At 42.8% G+C, this 14,835-nt stretch overlaps 1 long non-coding RNA gene across 1 annotated transcript; it reads left to right on the top strand.

Annotated features, from left to right (window-relative positions):
• The first annotated feature begins 3,585 nt into the window (after positions 1 to 3,585).
• LOC122543561 lies at positions 3,586 to 9,941 on the top strand. The gene is made up of 3 exons (XR_006310096.1): positions 3,586 to 3,830; positions 6,962 to 7,439; positions 9,459 to 9,941. It is a non-coding gene; the product is annotated as an uncharacterized LOC122543561 (long non-coding RNA).
• The last annotated feature ends 4,894 nt before the right edge of the window (positions 9,942 to 14,835 follow it).

Below are 14,835 nucleotides of genomic sequence, written 5' to 3'. Positions count from 1 at the left end.
CCGTCTTCCATCTTGGATTAATTCTTAGTGAACATTCTCATCTCCCAGGTTACAGTTATTCAAATAATCTGCCTTTCTACCAGTGTCACCAAAGTGGATAACCTCACATTGATCCACACTAAACTGCACCCGCCATACATTTGCCCACTCACTCAGCCTGTCCAAATAACATTGCATCCTCCTCACAGCTCACCCTTTCACCCAGCTTTGTGTCATCTGCAATTTGTGAAATATTCCAATTAATTCTCTCATCTACATCATTGATTTATACTGTGAATACCTGGGGTCCTAATCCCAATCCCTGCAGTTCCCCAATCATGGATCATTATAAAACATCGGTCTGACTGATCCTCCCTGACTGACCATACAAAATAGCAGATGTCAGTCTGATGTTCATAACTGACTGAGATCCTGTGAGCAAAAATTATGACCCATTGAATAACTAAAGCACTAAATAATCCAATAGGAAGTCGCTGATGTATTTAGGATCGAAGTTCCAAGTGATTATGGAACAAGTGGATCACTGCTTCCTGGTGTGCGTGTTGGGATTACATTCCATGTCAAACAGAGAATTCCGTCTTTTCCTACAGCCCGTACATTACTCTGGTGACTCTCTAGGGGGACTGCGCTTGTGCGGCACAGGTCAGATCATTGGTTGGTTTAGAATGTTTTAGAATGTTACAGTATATTAAGTGACCATTCAGACTATCATGTCTGTAATAGTTCCTGAAACACCCACCCATTCTCCACTCCTATCTCCATCATCTTGCAACTGTCCAGCATCCTCGGTAGTGTAGTAGTTAGTGACCCCACCTGTGGCTCAGGAAACTGGGGATGCAATTCACTGCTGGGGAGGATTTGATATTTTTACGGAAGTTTTGTAACACAGAGGTAGTGACTCTAACCCTGGATCGGGTTCAATGTTTGCCTGTTCCAGATTTCATAAGTTCATAAGATATAGAAGCAGAATGAGGCCATTTGGCCCATCAAGTCTGCTGAGCCATTCGATTATGGTTGATATGCTCATCACCCCCATTTTCCTGCCTTCTCCCATAACCCTTCAACCCATCACCAGTTGAAAATCTGTCTAACTCCTCTTTAAATTTACTCACTGTCCCAGCATGTACCATTTTGGGGAAGTGAACTCCACAGATTCACAACCCTTTGGGAATAGTAGTTTCCCCTCAACTCTGTTTTAAATTTGCTACCCCTTATTCCAAATCTATGACCTTTCATCCCATAATGCTCCACAAGAGGAAACATCTACTCCACGTCTACTTTATCCATATCTTTTATTAACTGCAACACCTCAATTTGATCTGCCCTCATTCTTCTAAATCCTAGAGAATCTAGATTAGATTAGATTAGATTACAGTGTGGAAACAGGCCCTTCTCATTCTTCTAAATCCTAGAGAATCTCGATTAGATTAGATTAGATTACAGTGTGGAAACAGGCCCTTCGGCCCAACAAGTCCACACCGACCCGCCGAAGCGCAACTCACCTATACCGCTACATTTACCCCTTACCTACGGGCAATTTAGCATGGCCAATTCACCTGACCTGCACATCTTTGGACTGTGGGAGGAAACCGGAGCACCCGGAGGAAACCCACGCAGACACGGGGAGAACGTGCAAACTCCACACAGTCAGTCGCCTGAGGTGGGAATTGAACCCGGGTCTCCGGCGCTGTGAGGCAGCAGTGCTAACCACTGTGCCAACGTGCCGCCCACTAATCTGTTCAATCTCTCTTCATACGACAAATCCCTCATCTCTGGGAACCATCAGTGAACTTCCTGTGAACTGCCTCCAATGTCACTACATCTTTGCTAAAATAAGAGGATTCAAACGGTGCACAATCCTTCAGCAGTGCCATGTATAGTTGCAGCAACACTTCCTTACCTTTATATTCTATTCCTTTAGTTATGAAAACCAACGCTCAATTCACTTTCTTTATTATCTGCTGAACCTGCATGCTGGTGTTCTGTGACTAAACTAGGATACCCAGATCCCTCTACACCAGAGCACCCCAAACTGTCTCCCCAATTAGGTAATAGATCGCCTTCCTGTTTTTTTTTCAACCAAAATGCATGACTATGTTATCCACGTTATTAACTTATCCACGTTAAACTCCATCTACCACATTTTGGCCCATTCTCCTAAGGTTCTAAATTACAATTTACCATCCCACCTATTTTTTGTCATCCGCTATGGAGCCTTTTATTCCTTGATGCAAGTTGCTAATGTAGATTGTAAGTAGCTGGGATCCAAGGACCAATCCCTGTGGCATCTCGCTAGTTGCATCTTGCTATCCAGAAAAAAAGCCATCGATTTGGACTGTCCGTTTTCTGCCCATCAGATAGTCACCTATCCAAGCTGATATATCACCCCATTCCCTTCTGAATTAACCTTTTGTGTGGCACACTGGCAAATGCTTCTGTAAATTGCAAGATCCCCATTATCCACTTCGCTTGTTACATCGTTGAGGAACTCTAATAAATTAGTCAAATATGATTTGCCCTTCATTAAACGATGCAGACTCTGATGGATAGAGTCTTGACTTGCCAAATATCCTGATATTGCTTCCTCGAGAATTGATTCTAACACCTTCCCAACAACAGATGTTAAACTAACTGATCTGCATTTTACCACATATTGCCTCCTTCACTTTTTGAAAGCAGGCATTACATTAGCGTTTTTCCAATCCACTGGAACAGTAGGATCATAAGACATAGGAGCAGAAATTATGCCATTCAGCCCATTGAGCCAACCATACAATATTGTTGATAAGTTTCTCAAATTAATTCTCTCACTTTCTTCCGATAGCCTTTGATCCTCTTGACAATCAAAAACTATCTATCTCAGTCTTGAACTGGATGAATCTTTCCCATGTCCAGGGAATTTTGGAATATTATAACTAATGAATCCACTTTCTCCACTGTCACTTTCTTTAGTACCCTAGCATGTAGGCCATCAGGCCCAGGGGACTTGTCTGCCCTCAATCTTAATAGTTTGCTGTGTACCTTTTCCCTGTCAACGCTGATTGTTTAAGTTCTACCCTTTCTATAGCCTCTGCCTTGCCCGTTCCAATAGGAATTGTAGTATTGTGCTCCAATGTGAAAACTGAGGAAAGGTATTGATTTAGCATTTGTGCCATTTCAGTGTTCCCCATTAACTCACCGTTTTCATTTATCAGTGACCGACATTTACCTTAGCGACTGTGTCCCCTTCAGCATACCAACAGAAGCTTTTGCTATTCTTTTTGATATTTTGTGCTAGTTTCTTTTAGTAATTTACTTTTATTCCTTTTTTAGTATCCTTTCGTTTATGTTTGAAAGTTTCCTAATGTTTCAGCCTTCCAGAGGTCTGGAATAACATTTCTGAACAGGCTGAAAAATTTTAAAAGACTACGTTTAACCTTGTTTTAAAAACACACCTTTCTGGTGGCTGGTAAAACGATAGCCCCGCCCCCGGCGTCTCCGATTGTTTGGAGGACTCCTCCAAACGCCCCTTTGGTCGTCTGACGTCATACACCGGGACCCCGCCCTGTGTGTTGGCGCATGTGCAGTGTAGGTCCTCTAGCGGGACAAAGGCAGTGTTGCTGAGTGTGGGAGAGGAATGGCGCCGGTGGCTTAAGGAACAAGAACAGGAGCCGCTGGAAAAGCTGAGCAGGTCCGGCAGCTCGTGTCGGGAGGAATGTGAGGAGGTGTTTCGGGTCCGGGGATCCTCCTTCAGAACAGGACCAGGTTTCAGGAACATCCCGGGGAGGTCGCCAGGCCCCGAGCGCCAAGACCTGGCTCCTGCCCCCGGGGAGAGGAGACAGTGAGACAGGGTAGGATTGGGAACCGCGGGAGGAGGGAGACTGGGGAGTTTATAAACTCCGAGGGGGAGGCCCCGAATAAAAGCCCCACAGGCCCAGTGTCTACTTCACTGAGGAAGGCCCCTTCGGGTTGCCCGGGCAAACGGCCGCCATCTTTTGTGAGGATAAGGCGCATGTTGTCTTGGAGCGGGGGCGGCCATCTTGGTGAGGGCACCATTACCTAATTTCCGGGAGAGAATTCCAAACTCGTGGCAGCCTTTGTGTCAACTGGAATTTTCTCATTCAGGATATAAGTTTGCTCGCTCAGCTGGAAGGTTCATTTTCAGATATTTCGTACCCTTACTGGGTAACATCATCAGTGAGCCTCTGGTGAAGCGCTGGTGTTATGTCCTGCATGCTTTCGTGTGTTTTGGCTTCTTAGGGTGATATCATTTCCGATTCTTTTTCTCAGAGGATGGTAGATGGGGTCCATGATCAATATATGTATTGATGGAGTTCTGATTGGAATGTCATGCTTTGAGCAATCCTCGTGTGTGTTTGGTTTGTCCTAGGATTGGTGTCATGTCCCAGTCAAAGTAGTATCCTCCTTCAACTGTATGTAAGGATACTAGTGATAGTTGGTCATGTTTTTTTGTGGCGAGTTGATGTTCAAGTATCCTGGTGGCTAGTTTTCTGCCTGTTTTACTGATGTAATCTTTGTTATGTTCCTTGCATGATATTTCATAAATGATATTCGTTTTGGTGGTTGTTTGTATGGTTTCTTTTAGGTTCATTCGCCACTGTTAAGTGCGTTAGTAGGTTTGTGGGCTACCATGATGCCAAGAGGTTGGAGTAATCTGGAAGTCATTTCAGAGATGCCTTTGATAGGTAATGTGGCCAGGGTTTCTGGGCACGTCGTGTTTGGTTGTTTGGGTTTGTTGTTGAGAAATGAGTGGACTGGGTTGATTGTGTACTTGTTCTTCTTCTCGAATATGTTGTGTAGGTATTTCTCTTCTACTGTTCGTAGTTTCTCTGTGCTGCAGTGTATGATGGCTTGTTGAAATAATGTCCTGATGCAGCTTCGTTTGTGGGTGTTGAGATGATTGCTCCTGTATTTGGTTCGTGTCGGTTGTTTTCCTGTTGACACTGGTTCGAAGTTCCCCATTGACTGTTCGCTCTACTGTGACATCTAGAAATGTTTGTTGTTCTCTTTTGTGTATTTTCTGCCAGTAAGGATATTGTTGATGGTATTGTATGTTTCTTCTAATTTGTTTCATTTTGTGATGACAAAGGGTGTCATCCACGCAGCCGACTCAAAGTTTGGGTTGGATAGTTGGGAGGGCTGTTTGTTTGAGTCTCTGCATTACTGCTTCTGCTAGGAACCCTGATACTGGTGGTTTCATGGGTGTTCCATTGATTTGTTTGTAGGGCTTGTTATTGAATGTGAAATGAGTGGTAAGGCACATGTCCAATAGCTTGACAGTGTTATTTTTGCTGATGAAGTAAGTTGGCGCTGTTTGGTATTTGTGCCTTTGGTTCTTCTAGTAATGTATTCAGTGTTTCTTTGGCCAGGTTAATGTTAATGGATGTGTACATGGCTGTTACGTCAATGCAGGCCATCCTCTTCTATCTTGGGGTCTTTGGTGTTCAGGAATTCTTGGGTGGAGTGAATGGAGTGGTATGAATCTTCTACTCAGTGTTTTACTATTCGGTGGAGTTCCTTGGCTAGTCTGTACAATGGTGTCCCAGGTAGTGAGACTATGGGTCTGAGGGGGACTCCTGATTTGTGTATGTTGAGTAATCCACTGAACAATAATGAACTCACAGAGCGTGATAAAATCATTTTCTACCAAGCCCCTACAACAGGATATTAGCAACTCACAAATTACTATTTCCATGGAGTGGAGGGGGATGTAAAATGTTGGATTCACAGAGGAGGCGGTTTTCTGAGTGTGAAGCTAAAATGAAACCCCGTGCTTTGCTTGAACTCAAACTGCGTTGACTTGGAGGAGAGCGAAGGGAGTTTGCAAAGTATCCACCCCTCCCCACGTGCCTCAACTGCAGGGCAAGTGCAAGGAACTCCACCAAATAGTAAAATACTGAGTAGAAGACTCACACCACTACATTCACTGCCAGCCCACTGTCTGCACCCCCCCACCCCCACCCCAGCCTTTGTGGATGTCACAACGTGGAAGCAGGTCTGTCAGTTTCAGAGTGAAACTCCCTCCCTTTAGGCAACATCTGGGAGCAAAGCAATGTCTTCCCCTTTCCATTCCTCAATGGGGGGGGGGGGGGCGAGGAGAAGGGGGAGAGGGAGAGAGAGAGAGACGCTGTTTATTTGGAGTCAATCCAGGGAGGGAGCAGACTTTGCAAAGGTGCTCAGATTCTCTGTCCCTCCTAAAGGTATTTCATTGTGTATTCCCTCCGTTTGGCACGTATACAGTTTGCACCTTAGAAGAGGATTACTTCTTTCCTCATGTTCACAATTAAAAGGGTAGTTTTCATGGAACTGAGCAGCATTTAAGGGATTGGCACTTTGATTTCAAATGTAGACATATGTTACTTCATATGGTGTAGATCTGATATTATTGGCTGTTGTAAAAGCTTTGTCTAATGTAGTAATGGAGTCACATACTGTATTTCTTGTCATCTTTTTATTTACTAGGACAGCAGGAAATCATTTAGCAACTTTACTGGCTTTCCTTGAACCCGGGTCTCTGGCGCTGTGAGGCAGCAGTGCTAACCACTGTGCCACCGTGCCGCTGTTGTAAAAGCTTCGTGGCAATTATTCTTTGTCTAATGTAGTAATGGAGTCACATACTGTATTTCTTGTCATCTTTTTATTTACTAGGACAGCAGGAAATCATTTAGCAACTTTACTGGCTTTCCTTTCTCAAGCAGCCTTGACATTTCATTATTATGTCCTTGACTCAGCTCCATTTTCAGCACCTTCGTAGGCAGCTTGTTCCAGGTCATTGTCACCGAAATGAAGTTTTCCTCCATACACACTTAAGGCTATCTGGCTGCATGAGGGTTTTCAGGTTTCAATGTCCTAGATAATATGAGATCAGCAGGCATCTGGGAATCTACAGGATTTGCCACCTATTTTACATTCATTTAACTGTACTGACAAGAATCACTTATTTTGTGAATTTCTTTTGCAGGAAAACAGGCGGAAAGAAATCTGGAAACAATTAATACATCGACTTCTGGCAGAGCTACTTGATTCATTGGGACTTGAATATCAGCCACCTCCAATACAGAAGAAACGTTTGCTTTTGTTAGCTTGAGAGATTTTGGACTCGAGTGTGGCAGGAAGAATACTGAGACACCCGAGTGAGGAAGATACAGTGCCCTGACTGAAAAGTGCTTCAAACCATTTACTCAGCTTGGGGGATCAATCTCACCTGTCATGTTGGGGACAGGTTCTGTGTACCTGTTCTGTTTTAATTTCAAATCCAGAGTGACACAAGGAAAGCTCGTCCCCATGGGGAAACCATGGAAATGTGAGGATTGTGGGAAAGGGTTCCTTTCCCCCTCGATGCTAGAAACTCACAGACGCGTTTGCACTAGGGAGAGGCCATTCTCCTACACCGACTGTGGGAAGGGATACAGTTGGCTGTGCAATCTGCTGGCACACCAGTGAGTTCACACAGGGGAGAGGCCATTCACCTGATCCATGTGCAGGCAGGGATTCAGTCGGATGGGCAACCTGCAGACGCACGAGCGGGTCCACACGGAGAGAGGCCATTCACCTGCTCAGAGGGTGGGAAGGGGTTCATCGATTCTTCTGGGCTGCTGACCCACCAGTGGGTCCACACTGGAGACAACCTGCTCACCTGTTGTCAGTGCGGGAAGGGCTTCACCAGCTCCTCCGGCTTCACCAACTCCTCCTACCTGCGATGGCACATGATCTGCCACACTGGCGAGATCATGTGCCATCGCAGGGGGATTGAAGGAACGATGGCCGAGTGCCATTATCAACTGGACTATCATCCCAGTTCCGGGGACTCCCAGGTTTGAATCCCTTCATGGCAAATGGCGGAATTGGAACTCAGTCAGAAATCTGGAGTTCAGAGTCTAACGATGAAACCATTTTCAGGGCAAAATCCAAAATCCCTGTCTGATTCACTTTAGGGAGGGAAACTGCCATTGCGGGAACTGCCACTCAGTTGTCCCAGCTGCATCCTTTATCTGATCTGGCCTACACGTGACCCCAGACACATAGCAGTGTGGTTGACTCTTGACTACCTTCCGTCATGCATGGGGAATGAGTGGGGAGAAATTTACTTGGATACAGTGCGTGGGTTGAAATTGCTGAGTGAGGCAATTCCTGTGGGTTAAGGTTGGACCAAGGATCCAATTACAAAGGGACAACTCTGTGCTGACCAATAGTAAAGAAAGTGGAGGGTGGGGTGTGTGTGCTGTTTGACCTTAATCCATTTTAAAATGAAATAAGCTACTTTTCATACACTGTTTTGCTAGGGAGATCTAAAGTTGGGGCATAATTAAGGTTACCTGACTTACCATAGGATTCAGACATTGAAATATGAGATCCAACAGGTTTTTGTTTTCAAGCTGCCCATTTCTTTCAGCCTCCTGCACTAAGTTTCCAATGTTGTGTGTCAGAAGCAACAGTGAATCTATAGTTAGTATTGTCAGAAACTGTTACGTTTTTCACCTCTGCAGATATTGCATCTGGGGGACGGGGTTTCAGGTACATAGATCTTTGAAAGTTGCATCACCACTAGACAGGGTGGTTAAGGTGGTGTTTAGCGAACTTGCCTTCATTATTCAGAACACTGAGTGTGGGAGTTGGGACGTCATGTTGAGTTGTACAGGATTTTGCTGAGGCCACTTAGAGTACTGAGTACAGTTCTGGTAGCCCTGTTATAGAAAGAATACTATTCAAGAGGGTTTGGAAAAGATTTACCAGGATGTTGCCAGGACTGAAAGGTTTAAGTTATAAGGAGAGGCTCGGACTTTTTTCACTGGAGTGTAGGAGTTGAGGGGTGACATTATAGAGACTTATAAAATCATGAGGGTTGTAGGTAAGGTGAATAGCAAATGTCTGTTCCTTAGTGAAGGAGAATTAAAAACTAGGAGACGTTTTTTAAGGTGAGAGGAGAGAGATTTAAAAAGAACCTGAGATAAGCTTTTTCCACAGAGTGGTTTGTGAGTGAATGAAGTTCCAGAGAAAGTGGTAGAGGCAGGTACAAGTTACAATATTTAAAAGACATTTGGATGGTGTTATGAAAGTGTAGGTATGCACTGTATCTTTGAGAGAAAGATGAAGTGAGCAAGGACTGACTGAAAGCACAGAGTGTGGTGAAGAATTTTAAGATGTAACATTTGGTTGAAACAAATAGCTGGAGTTGCATTGCCATGGAACAAAAACAAATTCCAATTGGACCAATCAGTTTAAATTATGCCACTGATACCAAAATCCTATTGAATTTTAATTTTACTGTTTGGAATGACACCAAACCAATGAAATGATCTGACATTTTGGGGTATAAAACTAAACATTTTGAACAGTTACAGGGGAAACAGCAAAGAGCAGCCAAGCAAACAGGTTCTTACATTTCTATCATTGGTGAACCAAATGAGACATTTTTACTGATAGCTGCATAATGATCTTCCTGCTGGATTTTTTTTCAGGGCAAACAGTTTCTGGTGGGAGAAATCCTGTATCCTGGGAAGGTGCGTAAATAAGAAAAAGGGCTGTTGAAAGCATTTTAACTGTGGAACCACCAGCTTTCATGGGAGCAGTGCATTTATCAAAAACATTTCTGAGGAATTGTGTATAACTGCGAGACTGAAAATATTTTCCCCACTGAACGTTACGCGGACACTGAGAATGTTACACATTATAAAGTGTGTTCCGGAGAAATGGAGGAGGATTGAACTTGCCAATGTGAACCAAACTTTGCAGAGAAAGGAAATTTCCCAGGACAGAAGAGGTTGATGGAAGTCAATAACTGTCACATTATTTGATGAAAATAACAGCTTGTATGGGGAGATTACTGGGCATCCCAGAAGATTTGTACAGAACATGAAAAATCTTTTTTTTCTGGGTGTCCAGACCAATATTTATTCCTCAATCAAAATCACAAAAATAAATTATCGTATCAGTATCACATCGTTAACTACATTAAATATTTTTTATAAATGTTAGTGGAATGTCAATGTTTTTTAAAATACATATTTTTATTGAAAATTTAACATTTTTACAAACTTCCAAAATAAAAAAAACACTAATATACAATTAAATAAATAATAACCAAAACCTGTCAAAGAAAAGAAAAAGACAAAACTTAACTAACTACTAATCTAACTTATAACTAACCAGAGCGTATAATAAAATATCTTACGTTACTCAAGGGAAAAAAAGGATAACATAGTAATTAAATAGTGAAGTACATGCTCAGAACGAATTAACATCAAGTCATAATAAAACCCGTATTCATGTGGGATTCCTGTCCCAAGGGGCCCCGGACCAGCCAGAACCGCTACCCCAACTAGATGAAAGCCCTTGACAAAATGGCTGAAATATCTATATCTATGTAATTCAGAAAGGGCTGTTATATTTTATAGAATAATTCAGTTTTTTAGTGCACATATTTGTAAGGAAAAAGTGAGGTCTGAAGATGCTGGAGATCAGAGCTGGAAATGTGTTGCTGGAAAAGCGCAGCAGGTCAGGCAGCATCCAGGGAACAGGAGAATCGACGTTTCGGGCATAAGCCCTTCTTCAGGAAGGGCTTCCTGAAGAAGGGCTTATGCCCGAAACGTCGATTCTCCTGTTCCCTGGATGCTGCCTGACCTGCTGTGCTTTTCCAGCAACACATTTCCATATTTGTAAGGAAGTCAAGGGGAATATATTCCATGATTAACCTGTGCCAATTCGGAAGTCCTGGAGGGTCCTCAGCTACCGAGTTTACTAAGATATTTTTCCTTGCACAAAAGGAGAGAATGGAAAATAATTTCATCCCGTGCACATCCAGGGAAGGCAAGCTCGAAAAGCCCAGAAGAAAAAAACACTGGATCTACTCTAATTTCCGTTCCCAAGATTTCTGTCAAAGCATTTGCTACTCTGACCCAGTATTTACGGATCTTATGACATGTCCATAAGCAGTGTGTGAGAGTGCCCACCTCTATTTTACATTTGGGACAAATTGGAGATGCTCCTGCCCTAAATTTTGCCAATCATCCTGGTGCTATATGAGTCCTATAGAGTATTTTTAACTGAATGGCCTGGGTTCTATTACAGATGGAGATTTTTCTGGCATTTTCCCAGATGTCATCCTACATTTCTGTGGATATTTCCAACCCCAATTCCTGATCCCATGTTCTAATGTACCATGTCTTCTGACACTTAGTTATGTAATAAATGATAGAGAGTGCTGATTGAGGGTAAATCCATTGGCCACAACACTCTACGTTCTCTACCTGATTTATAAAGGCTATCTAATAATGTAGTGCTGAAAATGTATTGCTGGAAAAGCGCAGCAGGTCAGGCAGCATCCAGGGAACAGGAGAATCGACGTTTCGGGCATGCTGCCTGGATGCTGCCTGACCTGCTGCGCTTTTCCAGCAACACATTTTCAGCTCTGATCTCCAGCATCTGCAGACCTCACTTTCTCCTATCTAATAATGTAGTCTTCTGTATGTAATCTCGAATCTGGAAGTATCAAAAGAGGTCTCCATTAAGTAGTCCAAATTTCTGGTGCAGCTGTTCTGGTGCAGACCCCCTCATCAAACAGATCCCCTAAACAGGAGATACCCCTGGACCTCCAGGATTTAAATGTGGCATCTGTGAGCCTCATGTCCCTATTATAGGAGTATAAGGGGAGGTTTTATGTGAATTATCCTCGTTTTGCTGTATTATCTTCCAGGCTTTAATTGTGTTTAATACTACAGGGTTTTTACAATGGTCCATAATGACTTTCATCTTATCTAAAGATGAGGTAAATGAGAGGGCACTTTACTTGAGAAGCCTCGATGTCCAGCCAGATTGATTGTGGGTCAGACGCTCCCAATCGGCTATGTAGCTTAAAAGGGAACTCAGCTGATACTTCCTAAAGTCTGGAAAATCCAGCCCTCCCCTTGCCTGTGGAAGCTGTAGCTTCCTTAACTTAATGAGGGGCCGTCTATGACTCTAGATGAAAGAACCAAGTCAACCATACAATTTGCGCAGTGCTGGCCTCAGCAGTATCATTGGGAGCATTCTCATAGGGTATAAGAGACGGGGCAAGACATTCATTTTAATTAGAGTTATTCTACCTAGTCAGGAAATTGGAAGGTCTCCCCAGCATGAAGGTCCTGCCTTATCCTTTCCAATAGATGCACAAAATTGGCCTTTTACAGCTGGCCAAATACTGGGGTGATAAAAATACCTAAATATAAAAAAAAACCCAGAGACCACTGAAAGGGAAAGTGAGATCCGTCCAATAAGTGGGACATACTAGCAAGGCCACCCATCGGCATAGCCTCTGATTTTGAGAAATTAATTTTGTAGCCTGAGAATGCATTAAATAAATTAATAACTTGGATCAGGCGGGGCACAAACATCAAAGGATTACTAAGAAAAAGGAGAACATCACCTGCATAAAGGGTAATTTTATGTTTACCCGTGCCAACCCTCGGGGCCATTATATTAGAGTCCGCCCGTATCGCTTCCACTAGTGGCTCAATTATTAGCGTGAATAGCAACGGTGAGAGGGGACATCCCTGACGGCAGCCCTTACCCACATTGAAGCTATCCGAGCCTAAGCCATTGGTGATCACAACTGCTTTGGGGTCATTATACAATGTTGAGACCCATTTAGCAAATACCTTTCCAATGTATAGAACAGGTTTGACCATTCAACCCTGTCAAATGCCTTCTCTGCGTCCAACGAGACTACTATTCCCGGTATTCTTTCCTGATGACAGACTTGGATCACATTCAAAACCCTTCTAATATTATTAGATGATCTACAGCCCTCAATAAACCCTGTCTGGTCCTCTTTTGGCTAATGTTTAAGAAAGAATTTTAAAATCTACATTTAGCAAGGATATTGGTCTGTATGATGCAAAATCTTCTGGGTCCTTTCCTTTTTTGAGAATGAGGGAGATATTCGTCTCTTTCAACGAAGGCAGAAGGCAGCCCTGACTATATGAATAGTTGTACATGTCCATAAGTGGACCAGTTTATACTCCTATAAACTCTTTGTTTTATTCTAATCCATATAACCTGAAATCCATCTGGACCAGGTGCCTTACCACTCTGGAGCTGCCTGATTGCATCAAGTATTTCCTGAGCTGAAAATGTGTTGCTGGAAAAGCACAGCAGGTCAGGCAGCATCCAGGGAACAGGAGAATCGACGTTTCGGGCATAAGCCCTTCTTCAGGAAGAAATGTTGATTCTCCTGTTCCCTCGATGCTGCCTGACCTGCTGCGCTTTTCCAGCAACACATTTTCAACTCTGATCTCCAGCATCTGCAGACCTCACTTTCTCCTCAAGTATTTCCTGGGTTGTTAGGGGAGCATTCAGGACTGACACCTGTTCCGGGGTTAGGTCCGGAAAGACCAGGCTTTTAAAAAAACATGACTGCATCTTCCTGGCTCTATCTTCACAATCCTGCGATTTATACAAATCAGAGTAAACGTTTCTGAAGATTGTGTTGATCCTTTTATGATCGTGAGTCAGAGTACCAGCACTTTCCCTAATGGATGTGATAGCTTGTGGGGCCTTTTTTTGCCTTGCGAGAAACGTTAGATATCTACCAGGCTCATCGCCAAATTCATATAATCTTTGCTTTGCAAATAATATTTCCCTCTTTGCCGTTTGGGTAATCACGGTATTCAGGGCTGTCCTAAGGGCTGTAATCCTTTGTAATTTAGCAACAGAGGGCCTATCAACATACGCTGTTTCAGCTGCCTTTCAGCGAGTCTCAAGTAGACGCTGTTAATCTCCCTTTTATTTTTTCTGGGTCGCCAAGTATGAAATGATCAGACCCCGCGCATAAGCCTTAATGGTCTCCCACATCATCGACGGGTTACTAGCCGTACCTGAATTAATTTCCAAAACGGTTTTGAATTCTTGAGAGAAATATTTTACAAATTACTATCCTTCATTAAGAAAGAATCCATACGCCAATGTTGGGGGGCCATCTCATTGTTCCTAGTCTTGATTTCGATAGTCACTGCAATGTGATCAGAAATTATTATATTACCTATTTTGCAGGATAATATGGAATTCAAAAAGGTCGAGGGGGCAAACAACATATCAATTCTAGTGTGACACCTATATGGATTAGAATAAAAAGAGAAATCTCTGCTTGCAGGTGGATGCACCTCCACACATCTACTAATCCTAACTCTTTATTCAAATCCACCAATTGCCTGGATCTGGGGGATACACCCGTAGTATTCTTGGGTATCCTGTCTATCTCCGGGTCCATAATGTGCTTAAAACCTCCCCCTATAATTGTAAAATGAGCCCCAAGAGCCATCAGTTTGGAGAAAGCTTCCATTATAAATTTGAAAGGATGCATCGGGGGACAATACAGATTCAAAATCCCATATTCTTCTCCATTTATAAGGGCTTTAATCAATATGTACCGTCCAGATTAATCTTTTATCTGACTTAGGATTTTGAAAGGGAGATTCTTCCGAATAAGAATAACTACTCGCCTACTTTTTGAATTGAAAGATGAAAAGAAGGCCTGATCAAATCCACCCTGTTGTAATTTCAAGTGTTCTATTTTTTAATAGATATTTTTATTAGAAATTTAACATTTTTACAAGTTTACAAAAATAAACAAAACTCTCAGATATAAACATTGATATACAATTAGCTCAAATATACAATAGCCAAAATTTAACAAAAAACAAACAAAAAAAAAAACGGAAAAAAAACAAACAAAACTCAACCATCTACTAATCTAACCTACAACTAACCAGGGTGTATATTTAAGTCTCTTACATGCTCGGAATGTGTTAGCATCAGATGTAATAAAACCTGTATTCGTGCGGGATTCCTCCCCTGAGGGGC

Source organism: Chiloscyllium plagiosum, chromosome 44, assembly GCF_004010195.1.
Source record: "Chiloscyllium plagiosum isolate BGI_BamShark_2017 chromosome 44, ASM401019v2, whole genome shotgun sequence".
NCBI lineage: Eukaryota > Metazoa > Chordata > Chondrichthyes > Orectolobiformes > Hemiscylliidae > Chiloscyllium > Chiloscyllium plagiosum.
This window is presented reverse-complemented; position numbering and strand designations above follow the sequence as displayed.